Below are 15,389 nucleotides of genomic sequence, written 5' to 3' on the forward strand. Positions count from 1 at the left end.
CGTTTTGGCATCAACATGAGGGAGGTGTGTTCATCAAATTTAGTAGTCGCACAAACTTTGTTACATTTTGTTTATAAACCAGTGTTCTTACTCATACGTGATACAGTAGTCCCCCTTTATAACGCGGGTGTTGGGGTCCAAGACAGCCACCCGCGTTGTATCCGAGCCGCGGATATCCAAGATGGGGGTTTTAAATTTATTTAAAAATCTATGCATGCGCTTCCCATTGTGAGTCTACGGGGGGGCGGGGGGAGAGGTCAGACCCCCGTAGACTCACAATGGGAAGCGCTAGCATAGATTTTTAAATAAATTTAAAACCCCCATCGTGGATCCAATTAAAATTTCAGCGGCCGGCTCACTTTGATCCGGAGAGGGAAGCTGCTCTCACTGAAATCAGCCGGCCGCTGAAATTGACACTGCCTGCTGCTCTCTCCCTCCAATCCAACTTTTAAGTTTTAATGTTTCTGATTGGAGGGAGAGAGCAGCCGGCAGTGTCAATTTCTTTTTTTTCCCTCCGGCTTGCCCCCTCTCCCCCCCACATCCTCCAACTAGACCCCTCTCCCCCCACACCCTCCGACTCACCCCCTCTCCCCCCCAACACCCTCCGGCTCGCCCCCTCTCCCCCACACCCTCCGGCTCGCCCCCTCTCCCCCCACACCCTCCGGCTCGCCCCCTCTCCCCCCACACCCTCCGGCTCGCCCCCTCTCCCCCCACATCCTCCGGCTCGCCCCCTCCCCACACCCTCCGGCTCGCCCCCTCTCCCCCCACATCCTCCAACTAGACCCCTCTCCCCCCCCCCCCACACCCTCCGGTTCGCCCCCTCTCCCCCCACATCCTCCAACTAGACCCCTCTCCCCCCACATCCTCCGGCTCGCCCCCTCCCCACACCCTCCGGCTCGCCCCCTCTCCCCCCACATCCTCCAACTAGACCCCTCTCCCCCCACACCCTCCGGTTCGCCCCCTCTCCCCCCACATCCTCCAACTAGACCCCTCTCCCCCCACACCCTCCGGCTCGCCCCCTCCCCACACCCTCCGGCTCGCCCCCTCCCCCCCCCTCTCCTCCCCCGTCCCCCAACACCCGCAGGGCCCCCCTCTCTCCCCCAACACCCGCAGGGCCCTCCTCTCTCCCCCAACACCCGCAGGTCCACCCTCTCTCCCCCACACCCCCAGGGGGGTCTCCCCCACACCCACAGGGGGGTCTCTCCCACACCCGCCCACACCCGCTCCCCCCCAACACCCGCCCCCTCCTCTCCCCCCCCCCCCAACACCCGCCCCCCCTCTTCTCCCCCCCAACACCCGCCCCCCCCTCGGCAGTGTCATTTTCAGCGGCCGGCTCACTTTGATCCGGAGAGGGAAGCTGCTCTCTCACTGAAACAATCAGCCGGCCGCTGAAATTGACACTGCCGGCTGCTCTCTCCCTCCAATCAGAAACATTAAAACTTAAAAGTTGGATTGGAGGGAGAGAGCAGTGGGCAGTGTCAATTTCAGCGGCCGGCTGATTGCTTCAGTGAGAGCAGCTTGAAATTGACACACACAACTGACAGTTCAAAATAGTAAATTGAATGTTTCAACAACAAATACAATAGTTTTCTGAATACAAGAATTTCTGTCGTCTGCGCCCAAACGGCCGCGCCAAATTGGCTGCGCCCAATTGTCCCATCCCCGCGGTAGCTAGCAGAAAAAAGAACCATGCTCAAATGAGACCTCTGCAATAATGGGCAAGTAACTGGATAGATCCTTAAAACTATCATCATTAGGGATGGAGAACAAGTGTTGGTTCTAACAGCGATGTTCACAGCCCATGAAAGAATTAGAAAAAAAAACTCTCTTCAAATATAGAACATAGAACATAGAACAGTACAGCACAGAAAAGGCCCTTCGGCCCTCGATGTTGTGCCGAGCAATGATCACCCTACTCAAACCCATGTATCCACTCTATACCCGTAACCCAACAACTCCCCCCCTTAACCTTACTATTAGGACACTACGGGCAACTTAGCATGGCCAATCCACCTAACCCGCACATCTTTGGACTTTGGGAGGAAACCGGAGCACCCGGAGGAAACCCACGCACACACGGGGAGGACGTGCCGACTCCACACAGACAGTGACCCAGCCAGGAACCGAACCTGGGACCCTGGAGCTGTGAAGCATTTATGCTAACCACCATGCTACCGTGCTGCCCCAATGTATTTATTAGGATTTTCAATGAACGCAGCTTAACTAAAATGGTTGCTGTAATGCAAAGGTTAACTAGGATGTGGAAGTAGAATAGAAACTACTCTTCCTGGAACTTGCTGCCTCCGAGGGCAGTAGAAGCAGAGTTGACGAATTATTTCAAAAGGAAATTGGATGAGAAGTAAGCTTGCAGGACTATGGGGATAAAACTGGAGAATATGGGACTGACTGGGTTTCTCTACAGAGAGCCGGCACAGACTGTGTGAGATGTGCATTCTCTATCTGTGCTGTGTACTCTATGGCTTTAATGAATCCCAAGGGATTCAGTAGTCTGATCAGGAAAAAGAACGGTTTGACTAGATTTAGATTTATTGCCACGTGTACCCGGTACAGTGAAAAGTATAGTCCAGATCGGCCATACATAAAAAACATACGATAAATACGGAATGTAAACACATAGACATAGACATCAGGTGAAGCATACGGAGTATGGTGCTACAACAATAGAGAAAATGCATAGACAGATCTGTTCAGTCCATGAAAGGGTAATTCAGGAGTCTGGTACAGTAGTCCCCCGTTATACCGCGCTCCGCAATACGCTCGCGATATACGGCGGGGGGGGGGGGGGGGGGGGGCTTATGGACCCCAACTGTCAGCTTCCCTCTCCGGATCGAGTTGGACTTCTTAGTCAGGATCTCAGAGCCCGATGAATGTTAACGTTACAAGGGAAGAGCATTCCCGTTAACTGAAGAATTACACGCACTTTCCTTGCAGAAATCAGTAATGGCGGGTAGCGCTGGACTGTCAGTGTGTGGCAGCACCCAGTCCCAGCGGACTGACTGCCAAAATAAAAGAAGAAAGTAGAGGTAGTACCCAACAGCCCGGTAGAAAGCAGAGAGCAACAGACAGACAAAAAAGCTACTAAAACATCTAATAGAGGGATCCTCAAATGAGGATGGAGTGAGGGAATTTTGGATGTGATAATTAGATGGTAAACCGTCAAGGGCAGGTGCGTGAGGCAAGAACATTGAACCTACCCAGTGTCACGAGCGCTCAGAGTGTCTCATGAACAGCAGTAACATTTGTAGTCACCTACCCTGAACACCTCCTCCTCTCCCCCTCCCAATATGATATTTTTTCAGACAGCATGTATGTTTCTAATGGACTGACTGAGTTTTTGCGAATAAGTGGAGCTGGAGGATGTGTGTTAATCGATGAACAATCTCCCCCGGCAACTGCCTTACTAAGACATGTAATCGAGAACGCCAAAGGAGAACAATATGGGGTAATTAAAGTAAAGATTCGTCATAGACCCTTGCCAGATTTTTAAATAAATTTTTAAATAAATCTAAAACCCCCATCGTGGATAGCCGCGGCTCGGATGCAACGCGGGTGGCTGTCTTGGACCCCAACACCCGCGTTATAACGGGGGACTACTGTAACAGCAGGGAAGAAGCTGTTTTTGAATCTGTTGATGCGTGTGATGTACCATCAATTGGACACGAGTCGAGATGAAGATCCAACATTAGGCTTTAATAGACTAGTTGTGTGCCCGGCAGTCGACTTACACAGAAAGGCTGTGTTCGCGACTCTCTGTAGTTCCTTACGGTCTTAGGCCAAGGAGTTGCCGTACCAAGCTGTGATGCAGCCAGATAGGATGCTCTCTATGGCGCATCTGTAAAAACTGGTAGGAGATTGGGAGGTATTAGGAACTTGGGTACAGAAATGTGGTCCAAGATGTAGCAGGCAATTTAGTGGTTGAACAGATTGAAGGAAATGACTGCTGGAAGCAGAGGTCGAGGCATATGCCCATAGCCTGAGTTACCTTGTCCCATTCAGACTTAACCTCATTAGTGGGCATACATAAGTTGCCCCGGTTCAGCCAGGATGAACCATTCAATGCCCATTGTCATTCAGGGCAACCTTGTTTGACTAGCCAACAGCTCATCACAGAGTCTGATGGCCTATTTGTACATCAATGGAAGATTACTTGCATATGAAAGGCACAGATCTGTTCTTTTGTATAAACGTGAGTTTGCAATCAGCTAAGATAACGATAAGGGATTCAAGTCCGGCCACCTCAGTGGAGAACCTTTGTTTGATGGGGTGGATGGAGCTTAGGGAGAATCATAGAATTTACAGTGCAGAAGGAGGCCATTCATCCCATCAAGTCTGCACCGGCTCTTGGAAAGAGCACCTTTCCAACCCCACACTTCCACCCCATCCCCATAATCCAGTAACCCCTCCCAACACTAAAGGCAATTTTGGAGATTAAGGGCAATTTATCATGGCCAATCCACCTATCCTGCACATCTTTGGACTGTGGGAGGAAACCAGAGCACCCGGAGGAAACCCACGCACACACGGGGAGGACGTGCAGACTCCGCACAGACAGTGAACCAAGCCGGGAATCGAACCTGGGACCCTGGAGCTGTGAAGCAATTGTGCTAACCACTATGCTACCGTGCTGCCCTAAGAGAGAGGGGAATAAATGTTTTTTTGACTGACAGCAGAAGACTGTGGAGATCACCCAGACAGGTAGTGAAGGAACCCCAAAAATGGTTGTTAAGGAACTTGACTTACAGCAGAGAATTCCTTCATAAATACAAGTATCATCTTTACCAGTCTATGTAAATGGAATGAGAGCTGTATGTGTGTTGGGTGCATTGTTTAATGGAAACTAAGGTTTTAAGAGTAAGAAACTGCATGTAATCTGTTAGTATTAGAACTGAAGTTAAGGTTTAAATATTGTTTTGTTTTCTTTTGTTTTAATAAATTCTGTTTATAAAATAACCAAGCCCTATTACTTATATTTTCGCTCCTGGAACAAATCGATCTTTCTGGACCACATTAACACTTTAAAAAGTTATGGCATCTGATCTAACCTCTTAACCTCTGTTGAGAGCTGACCAGGCATCCATAACACTAGGTATTCATTGTGAACAGCTTATTAGCAGACCATTAGAACATTTCTAAGCATAAGCAACTGATAAAGGCAAATATGAACAATAAAGGCCCTGAATGTTAGTTTGAAGGCTGGTATTTATGGGCGTTTTGGAACTGAACATGGACAATGATAAGGGAAGATTGAGTGGGGTTACAGGAATAGGGTGGGAGATTGGGCCGAGGTAGGGTGGTCTTTTGAAGGGTCGATGCAGACTCGATGGGTCAAATGGCCTTTTCCTGCACTGTAGGGATACTTTTACTACTACTATGATATTATGATAATGTACGTGGTTAATAAAGATTACGTATAAAGGCTCTAAATTCATGGAAGCTGGATAAGATAAAGGTAAAACATTACACCATGAATTTTGCAAATACTTAGCACTCAAGTAGGCAAATAAGATCATGCATATATAGCAGTTAGGTCCATCCCTGAAAAAAAGGATAGGTTTTTTAAGGAAGCCATTGTAATAGATGGCGGAGAAAAATCCCTAAGGATGGATCCATGCTAACACCTTTGGGAAGTTTGAGATGTCACGAAGACATGAGGCACCGAGAAGCAATGAAAAAATGTTGTTTACGCATGTGAGCCACCATGCTCGATCTTGACTCGTACACGCTACATGTCACAGTTATACGTCTTCAACTCAGACTCACCACCGTATTGTTTGCAGTCAATCCTGATTGATTATATAGATCAGCAATTGTGATTAAATTAAAATGTCAAGAATTTTGCGAGCTTAAAAACTAACAGGCAAATAATTCAGGACAAAGCTGAACAAAGCTGATTGTGCTTCCACATGTGCAAGCATTACACTGCATGGCAGTTACTGATGTGCTTGAAATAGATTTCAGACCTTGACAAATGGCCCTCTGCTGTTTCAGACACAGAAGGCTGGCTATGAAAGCCATTCCCAGGTAGGTCCAATGATTTAAGGCGGGATTCTCAGACTAAGGGCTGAATTCTACGATCCTGTGGCAATGTCCACAGGATCCATCGGTCTTACAACCAAAACGTCGACGCCTGGTGGGGGGCTAGCAGCCGTGTCGCGTAAAGCCCCCCCAGCTTTACCTGTGGATAAGGTAATGGCCGTGCCCGTGGCCGCACATGCATACGTATAAAATGGTGCCTGCCGCGGATGGACTCAGCCTGCCAAAAACTGTCCCCCTGTAACCCCACTCGCCACCCCTGGACTTCCCCCCCCCACCAGTCCCCCAAGCCCTTGCTGAATCCCCCTCTGCCAGCAGAACGTCCCCACCTCCCCTCCCCCCCACCGACTGTGGCGGCGCTGGACCCAATCCGCAGCCACCACGCGAGGTCCCCGAACGTTGTGAGGGCATGCGCCCCACACTATCAGGGACTTGGCCCATTGGGGGCGGAGCATCAGGGAGGTCCTCATTTGACGTCCTGAGGCCATCCCAATGGCGTGCAACGTACTCACGAATTATGCCGTTTTTGAGGGACGGAGCGTCAAAAAAAATGGCAACATTCCCGATACCAGTATAAAAACGCATTCTCCGGCCCATCGCCGAACGCGATTTCAGTGTTGGCGATCGGAGAATCCAGCCCTAAGTGTTGATGCCAACGCAAAATTCGTGGACTTTCACGACAGAAAAACTAGCGCCACACCTGGACTGATTCAGCAACTATTGATGGGCTAGCACCGGTGCTGCGTGGAACACAATCAATTCCAATGAAAGATGGTACGGGATTCGTCGGGGCCGCGGTTGACACTTGGGAGGCTGACAAGTTGCAGCCGCACATACACATCACACTCACCACACACACTTATCCCAGCCAACAAGATGAAACTGGTTGTGCTGCACACCCTCATACAGCTGATGGGCTGACTGGAGCCAGAGACACCTCGGTGGGTGCCCTGGGGGGGACACCTATATGACGTGGCACTAAGTTCAAAGTGGGCTGTTAGCGGTGTGCACAGATGCACGGCTGCCTTGCCGGCTGCGGCAATGGTGTTCTTTGTCCATCCACCCCGACTCCAAAGCCCACCTCCTGGCCATCCCCCTGGCCACCCCCCACTGCTCCTCCTGGCCCTGGTAGAAGCCCCTCGGCCAGCAGCACAATTGTCAGCAAACTATTGCGATGTTGGACACTTAGCCCCTCTCTCTCTCCCTCAGCAGCTGCCATGCCCGTTTCACGTTTGTTAAAAGCACAAGTGAACTGCGCCATTGGGAACTCGGCCAATTGGAGGCCGTTAATCACGGAGGCCCCGGAAAATACCGGGTCAGGCCCGCTAATGATATGCAAATAGTGTCTACTGTGTGTGTGGTCCGGAATGCATTGATGCCACTGCCGAGGTGCTGGAGCATTGCAAGTTGCCGTCAAATTGGTGCCTGCTGCTATTTTGGCGTCAGAACTGATTCTCCGCCAATCGCCTTTCCCGATTTTGCTGTCGGTTAACGGAGAATCCCGCCCATGGTTGGTAGCACCCTGGCTGATGTAGCCAAAGAGATGATCTCCTGACCAACCTGACTCACCTCCCTTAATGCAGTTCCACACCCTAGTGTGGACCAGATGAAAGAGCGGTGCCTTGAGCCAGCAGATTTCCAACCTCAACTATCCCACTTGTACCAAAAATTAGGGAGATTAAAATCTGGATTTCTATTCAGCAATGCAACCCTCTTAGTTATTAGCAAGCCACATTCATTATTCCAGGTAGGGTGAATTTTATGGGACATGCACCTCTCTCTCATCTTTTAAAGTTTAGTGATTCCAGTTTCCATATTGGTTGGTGATGCTGAGCTCATCTCAGAAGACACAGAAATTTAGCATTTGCAGACCAGTTATTGTCAAACACCTCATTAGAGCTCATGCCTCTGATGGAGCATTACTTTATAGATGGAAATCATTAAATACATTGCAGAAGCAAGACAGACTGCTCTTGGTAATAAGGAAGCAATTCATTTTAATTGAAATATTTCTCTCCTTTGTCGACCTGTTTGATGCTCTTTTGTTTCAAGAAGATAGCTGTAGTACAGGCATTAAAGACAATTAGTCGGATCTCAGAATGTCCTTCTGATTATTTTATTCCCCATTCCAGGCAAAGCAATGGCTTCAATCCAGTCATTTCAATTTGGTTCTCCTCATCTTTCCATGGGAAAGATTATTTCAGATTTCCAGCATTCACAGTATTTTGCATTTGGAAATATATTTTTACATAGAAATTAATTTGAGAATCTTACAGCACAAACAATGCCCCTTGACCCATCATATCTATGCCATCTATTTGAAGAGGATATCCCATTCACCCTGTTCATTCCTGATCGTCCTGAAATTTCTTTTTCCATTTCAAGTATCTATCAATTATCATTAAAAAAATACAAGGCGGACTTCCGGTGGCGGCGATGACGTAGGAAGCCGCATATTTGGGAGCTCCCGTTTTGAACGGACTTTTCGGCTCTTTTTAGAGCCCAAAATGGAAATTTTTCGACGTCTCCCGGTGGGAGAAGGTGTGCTGATCGACTTTCCCCGCAGTCCATGACTCGAACTCGGAGTGGAAAGGGGGAAAAAACGGCGGCAGCTCCCCAGAAAAAACGGGGGAAGGAATCCAAGATGGCAGCCGGCGGAGCTCCAGAGGAGTGGAAGCAGTGGGCCCTGGAGCAACAAGCTGCTCTCCTGCGCTGTTTTGCAGACTTCAAGGCTGAGGTACTGAGCTCTCTGCAGGAAACGAACAGAAGGCTCTCGGAGATTCAGACGAACCAGGGTGCTGCCATCAAGGAGTTGCAGACGCAGGCCACTGAACGAGAGGAGGAGGCCGGGATCCTCGTGAGTAAGGTGGAGGGACACGAGGCACTCCACAAGAAGTGGCAGGAACGCTTCGAGGAGCTTGATCACCGCATGAGGCGGAAAAATGGGTGGGGTGGATCCATGGAGGTTTGTGAGGCCGGGCACGGGAGTACTCCTTCTTCTCCCACGTACATAGGGTCTACTCTCGGATAGACTTCTTCGTGGTGAGTGGGGGACTGATTCCGAGAGTGGAGGAGGCCGAGTATTCGGCCATTGTAATCTCCGACCACACTCCGCATTGGATAGAGTTGGAGATGGGGGAGGTGCGGGACCAGCGCCCGTTGTGGCGGTTGGATGTGGGGTTGTTGGCAGAGGAGGAGGTGTGTAGGAGGGTCCGGACAAGTATTGAGGGGTACCTCGAGGTGAATGATACGGGGGAGGTTCAGGTGGGGGTGGTTTGGGAAGCCCTGAAGGCAGTGATTCGTGGGGAGCTGATATCCATCCGGGCACACAGGGAGAGGAGTGAGAGAGATAGACTGGTGGGAAAGATGCTGGAGGTGGACAGGAGGTACGCAGAGGCACCAGAGGAGGGACTGTTGGGGGAGAGGCGCAGCCTGCAGGCTAAATTTGATTTGCTGACCACTAGAAAGGCAGAGGCACAGTGGAGGAAGGCACAAGGGGTAAGTGTACGAACATGGTGAAAAGGCGAGTAGGATGCTGGCTCATCAGCTCCGCAAGCGGGATGCGGCTAAGGAAATTGCTGGAGTGAGAGACAAGAGTGGGAATGTGGTGCAGAAGGGGGTAGAGGTGAATGAGGTCTTCAAGGACTTTTACGAGGAACTGTACCGGTCGGAGCCAACGGGGGAGAGGAGGGGAATGGAGAGGTTCCTCGACGGGCTTTCTTTCCCGAAGGTGGAGGAGGAGCAGGTGGAGGGGTTGGGTGCGCCGATTGAGCTGGAGGAGCTAGTTAAGGGGATCGGGCAGATGCAATCAGGGAAGGCACCGGGGCCGGATGGGTTCCCGGTGGAGTTTTATAAAAAGTTTGTGGACCGAGTGGGCCCCTTGCTTGGGCGGACACTTAATGAAGCGTGGGAAGGGGGGACTTTGCCCCCGACGTTGTCGCGGGTGCTGATCTCGTTAATTTTAAAGAGGAACAAGGACCCCCAGCAGTGTGGTTCATACAGGCCCATATCTCTCCTCAGCGTAGATGCCAAGGTGCTGGCCACCAGGATAGAGGACTGTGTGCCGGGGTTGTGCACGAGGACCAGACAGGTTTTGTGAAGGGAAGGCAGCTGAACACGAATGTGCGGAGATTGTTGAATGTCATCATGATGCCGGCGATTGAGGGGGAGGCAGAGATAGTGGTGGCGCTGGATGAGGAGAAGGCCTTCGATAGAGTGGAGTGGGGGTACTTATGGGAGGTGTTGGGGAGGTTTGAATTTGGTGAAGGGTTCATTAGATGGGTAACGCTGCTATATGAGGCCCCGATGGCGTGCGTGGCCACGAATGGGAGGAGGTCGGAGTACTTCCGGCTTTACCGAGGGACCAGGCAGGGTTGCCCCCTGTTCCCCTTGTTGTTTGCACTGGCAATCGAGCCGCTGGCGATGGCGTTGAGGGATTCAGAGAGGTGGAGAGGTTTGGTGCGAGGTGGGGAGGAACATAGGGTGTCGTTGTATGCCGATGACCTGTTACTGTATGTGGCGGACCCGGTGGGAGGGCTGCCGGGGGTGATGAAGCTGCTAGCTGAGTTTGGGACCTTTTCAGGTTATAAACTAAATTTAGGCAAGAGTGAGGTGTTTGTGGTGCACCCTGGAGACCAGGAGGAAGGAATTGATAGGCACCCGCTTAGGCGGGCAGGGGGGAGCTTTAGGTACCTGGGGGTGCAGGTGGCCAGGGACTGGGGGACTCTTCACAACCATAATTTCACCAGACGTGTAGATCAGATGGAGGAGGAGTTCAAGAGGTGGGACATGCTGCCATTGTCGTTGGCGGGGAGGGTGCAGTCCGTCAAAATGAGGTTCTTGTTCCTCTTTCAGTGCCTGCCCATCTTTATCCCCAGGACCTTCTTTAAGAAAGTGACTAGCAGTATTTTGAGCTTTGTGTGGGCACATGGGACTCCGAGATTGAAGAGGGTGTTCCTGGAGTGAGGGAGGGATAGAGGCGGGCTGGCGCTACCCAACCTTCTGGGGTACTATTGGGCAGCCAATGTGTCAATGGTGCGTAAATGGGTGATGGGGCGGCGTGGAAAAGAGTGGAGATAGCGTCATGTAGAGGTACGAGCCTGGGTGCCATGGTAACGGCGCCGTTGCCGCTCTCCCCTAAGAGGTTTACCACGAGCCCAGTGGTTGCGGCGACCCTAAGAATCTGGGGACAGTGGAGACGGCATAGGGGGGAAACAGGGGGCTCGATGGAGGCTCCATTGGGTGGCAATCATCGATTCATCCCAGGGAACAGGGATGGGGGATTTAGGGGGTGGCAAAGGGTGGGCATCAGTAAATTGAGGGACCTGTTTATTGGCGGGAAGTTTGCGGGCCTGGGGGAACTGGAAGATAAATTTGGGCTTCCCCAAGGGAACATGTTCAGATACTTGCAGGTAAAGGCGTTTGCTAGGCGACAGGTAGAGGGATTCCCTTTGCTGCCCTCGCGGGGGACGATGGACAGAGTGCTTTCGGGGATGTGGGTCGGAGAGGGGAAGGTGTCTGACATCTATAAGGTAATGCAGGAGGTGGAGGAGTCGTCAGTGGAGGAGCTGAAGGCTAAATGGGAGGAGGAACTCGGGGAGCAGATAGAGGACGGGACTTGGGCGGTTGCCTTGGAGAGGGTCAACTCTTCCTCCTCATGTGCGAGGCTTAGTCTCATCCAATTTAAGGTGCTGCACCGGGCCCACATGTCCGGGACTAGGATGAGTAGGTTCTTCGGGGGTGAGGACAGGTGCACCAGATGTTCGGGGAGTCCAGCGAACCGCGCCCATATGTTCGGGGCATGCCCAGCACTGGAAGAATTCTGGATGGGGGTGGTGGGGACGGTGTCGAGGGCGGTTGGTTCCAGGGTCAAACCAGGGTGGGGACTCGCGATTTTTGGGGTTGGGGTAGAGCTGGGAGTGCAGGAGGTGAAAGAGGCCGGTGTCCTGGCCTTTGCGTCCCTAGTAGCCCGACGAAGGATCTTGCTACAGTGGAAGGATGCGAGACCCCCAAGTGTGGAGACCTGGATCAGTGACATGGCGGGATTTATAAAATTGGAAAGGGTCAAATTTGCCCTGAGAGGATCAATACAAGGGTTCTATAAACGATGGCAGCCTTTTCTGGACTTCCTGGCTCAAAGATAGGTATCTTGGTCAATAGCAGCATCAACCCGGGGAGGGTTATTGTAGTTTCTATTATGTAACTTAATATTGTGTTAATTTGCGTTGTTGTCAAAATGCTGTGTTGTTCATGGAGGTGGGGCGAATGTTTATGATTGCTAATATTATTGCTATTTTTGGTATTTTATTATGGTTCGTTGTATAAATTCAAAATTTTTCAAAACAATTATTTAAAATAAAAATACAAGGCAAGTAATGAGTTCAATGAAGTGAAAATTGCTTATTGTCACAAGTAGACTTCAATGAAGTTAGTGTGAAAAGCCCCTAGTCACCACATTCCAGAGCCTGTTCCAGGAGGCTGGTACGGGAATTGAACCATGATGCTGGCCTGCCTTGGTCTGCTTTAAAAGCCAGCAATTTAGCCCAGTGTGCTAAACCAGCCCCTTCCATGTAACATGGAATAATGTGTTGATAGCCTGTCTTGCGAACTTTATTTTCATCTATTGTCATTTGCTTATTTATTGATGAACCAGGCAACTATGAACACATTATGAAGTCGATTGCTTTTATCATATTCATTTGTCTCCAAACAAATGAATAAAATATGGTGCTGGCAATGGAGTTTTAAAATAAATTGTGAATAATAGCTGGAGGGGACAAAACTAAAGATTGGCACAAAGAACGACTCGGAGTTTAAAACCATCCGATTTCCTGGAATTCGCACGGGTTCAGCCACAGAGGCTGCAATTTGAATGAAGTTTGACACGGGAGAGGAGTTACCCCAGCTGCAGACTCACAATTAGAAAACTGGAAACCGGAACTTGCATCAGCTTCTTTCCCCGGAGCTCTTATTTCATCACTGACTGAAGAGATAGAAATCAGCCTGTCATGCGAGAAGAAGGAGGCAATCGGCTGCAAAAGGCACAAGTTTGACAATGCCGAGACAGTGGGGTCACGTTTTTGAAGTGAGAGATGGAAAAACCGGAGTAGAGCGCTTGCTGGAGGCCAGCAATTTGAGGCAGAGCCTGGAGTCTGAAGTCAGAAAGATTTTCATCTCTCGTGGAGCAATTTTTTTAAAATTCTAATGGGAGTTAGACTAAAGAATTGGGTATAGTGGTAATGTCACTGGCTTGATAATGCAGAGGACCGTCCTCTTGTAGCTGGGTTCAAATCCACCATGGTAGCTTCTTTTAAAAAAACCCTCAATTTATTAATTAAAATAAAAGTCTGGAATTGGAAGCTTGTCTCGATAAAGATGACCACTAAACTGTATAAATTTTTGTTAAAAACCTATGGTTCACTAATGGAAATCTACCATGTTTACCTGATCTGGACTCAATTACAAGTGACTCCACACCCATAATAAACCTGACTCTTAAGTGCTGTCTGAAATAGCCAGCAGGTCACTCAGTTCACAGGCAATTAGAGTTAGACAACAAATGCTGGCCAGAGGCAGTGATGCCCACATTCCATGAAAGAATTTTAAAAACAAATTAATTCCTCCCAACATCACTTTGCTCAAGTGGTGACCACAGTTCAGTTCAGTAAAAATATTCAGATTCGACTTGACTTGCATTTTGGGCTTTCTGAAATCTCCAGACAACTCAAGAAGTAAAGGGAATCGGCCCCCGAGTAGTTGGATAATCTCAGACTGCTGGAATTTATCTACCTGTGGGGGATATTCATTTTAAACTGTTCTCCTTTGGCCCTGTGCGGACAGCTGACTCCCCTTAACCTATTTGAGTGGCATGTTGCAGCTTTAATTTCTTCTGTCCCTCTGCAATGGAGCAGGCAGCTTTGATTTCAGATACAGCCAGCTTTGGGAATAAGGGGGCGGCACGGTGGCGCAGTGGGTTAGCCCTGCTGCCTCACGGCACCAAGGTCCCAGGTTCGATCCCGGCTCTGGGACACTGGCCGTGTGGAGTTTGCACATTCTCCCTATGTTTGCGTGGGTTTTGCCCCCACAACCCAAAGATGTGCAGGCTAGGTGGATTGGCCACGCTAAATTGCCCCTTAATTGGAAAAAATGAATTGGGTACACTAAATTTATTAAAAAAAAGCTTTGGGATCCTAGATTTACAAGCCACTGTGTTTCAGCAAGTTAGAAAAGTATTGTGAGGGTTAGTTCAGTTGGCGAGATCGCTAATGTGTAATGCAGAGAAGTGACAATAACGTGGGTTTGATTCCCGTTGGTGTGGATTTGGGACCTGCCTCTTCACCCTACCCCTGAGAGTGAAAAGCAAACCACAAAAACAATACCAAGGAAACGACTCAAGGTGAAGCATCAGCAGATACTGGGCGGAATACCTCCCTCAGTGCACAGATCGTTGCCTGAGATGGGAAAAACGGCATGCAGCTCTCCAGCTGCACGGCTGAGTTTTCTCTCCAGATTTTAGTGCACTCTTATGCAAAGATCAGTGCCAAATCTGAAAAGTGACACCGCCTTTAAATACCTGTTGTAAACCTTGCCGACATGACATCAGGTTGGTGAGGTCCGAATGTTCAGTGAGGGAAAACATATTGCAGGGAAGCCCTTTAATTATATTTAAATTTATTGAAATGTTTCATCACCAGCAAAGGGCTAGCGAGATCTCGTTTTCCGATTTTCAGAGGATTTTGCGCCCACGTCGCCATTTGCCCTCATGGCAAATGAGGGTGCAAAATCGCTCCATAGTCAATAACCCTCCTTCAGACAGAGCACAGATGAATGAATGAACCATTTGCATCTACTCCCACTGAGGCTCTCGCCACTATTAAATTGGGTTACAAAATTGTTCATTCAATTTTATAGATGCTATGAAAATCATGGGGCGCTATTCTCCGTTGGCAGGACCCTCCGCTTCACCGGCAGCCGCTCACGCCTACGGATTTCCCGACAGCACGGAGGTGCCGACAATGGGAAACCCCATTGGCCGGCGACTGGGATGGAGGATCCCACTGCCGGCGGGAAATGGGTCTGGCGGAATGGAGAATCCCGCTCGTTACATTTAACATCCACAAATGTATCTTGATCTTGGAAATTGGAGCCTGAATTTTTTATATTGTAGATATATTTCTCATAGAAAACATGTTAAAAGTGTATAGCCAACAGGCAAGGAGGTGCAAGCTCAATGTGCAACTGGTATTATCAAGTAATAACGAGGTCCATTTCCTGTAATTCATAAAGTAATTCACAGGAGTGTGCTTCCGTTTTGTTATAATCCCAAGGATGAATGC

This window comes from Scyliorhinus canicula, chromosome 3 (assembly GCF_902713615.1).
Source record: "Scyliorhinus canicula chromosome 3, sScyCan1.1, whole genome shotgun sequence".
In the NCBI taxonomy this organism is placed as follows: Eukaryota; Metazoa; Chordata; class Chondrichthyes; order Carcharhiniformes; family Scyliorhinidae; genus Scyliorhinus; species Scyliorhinus canicula.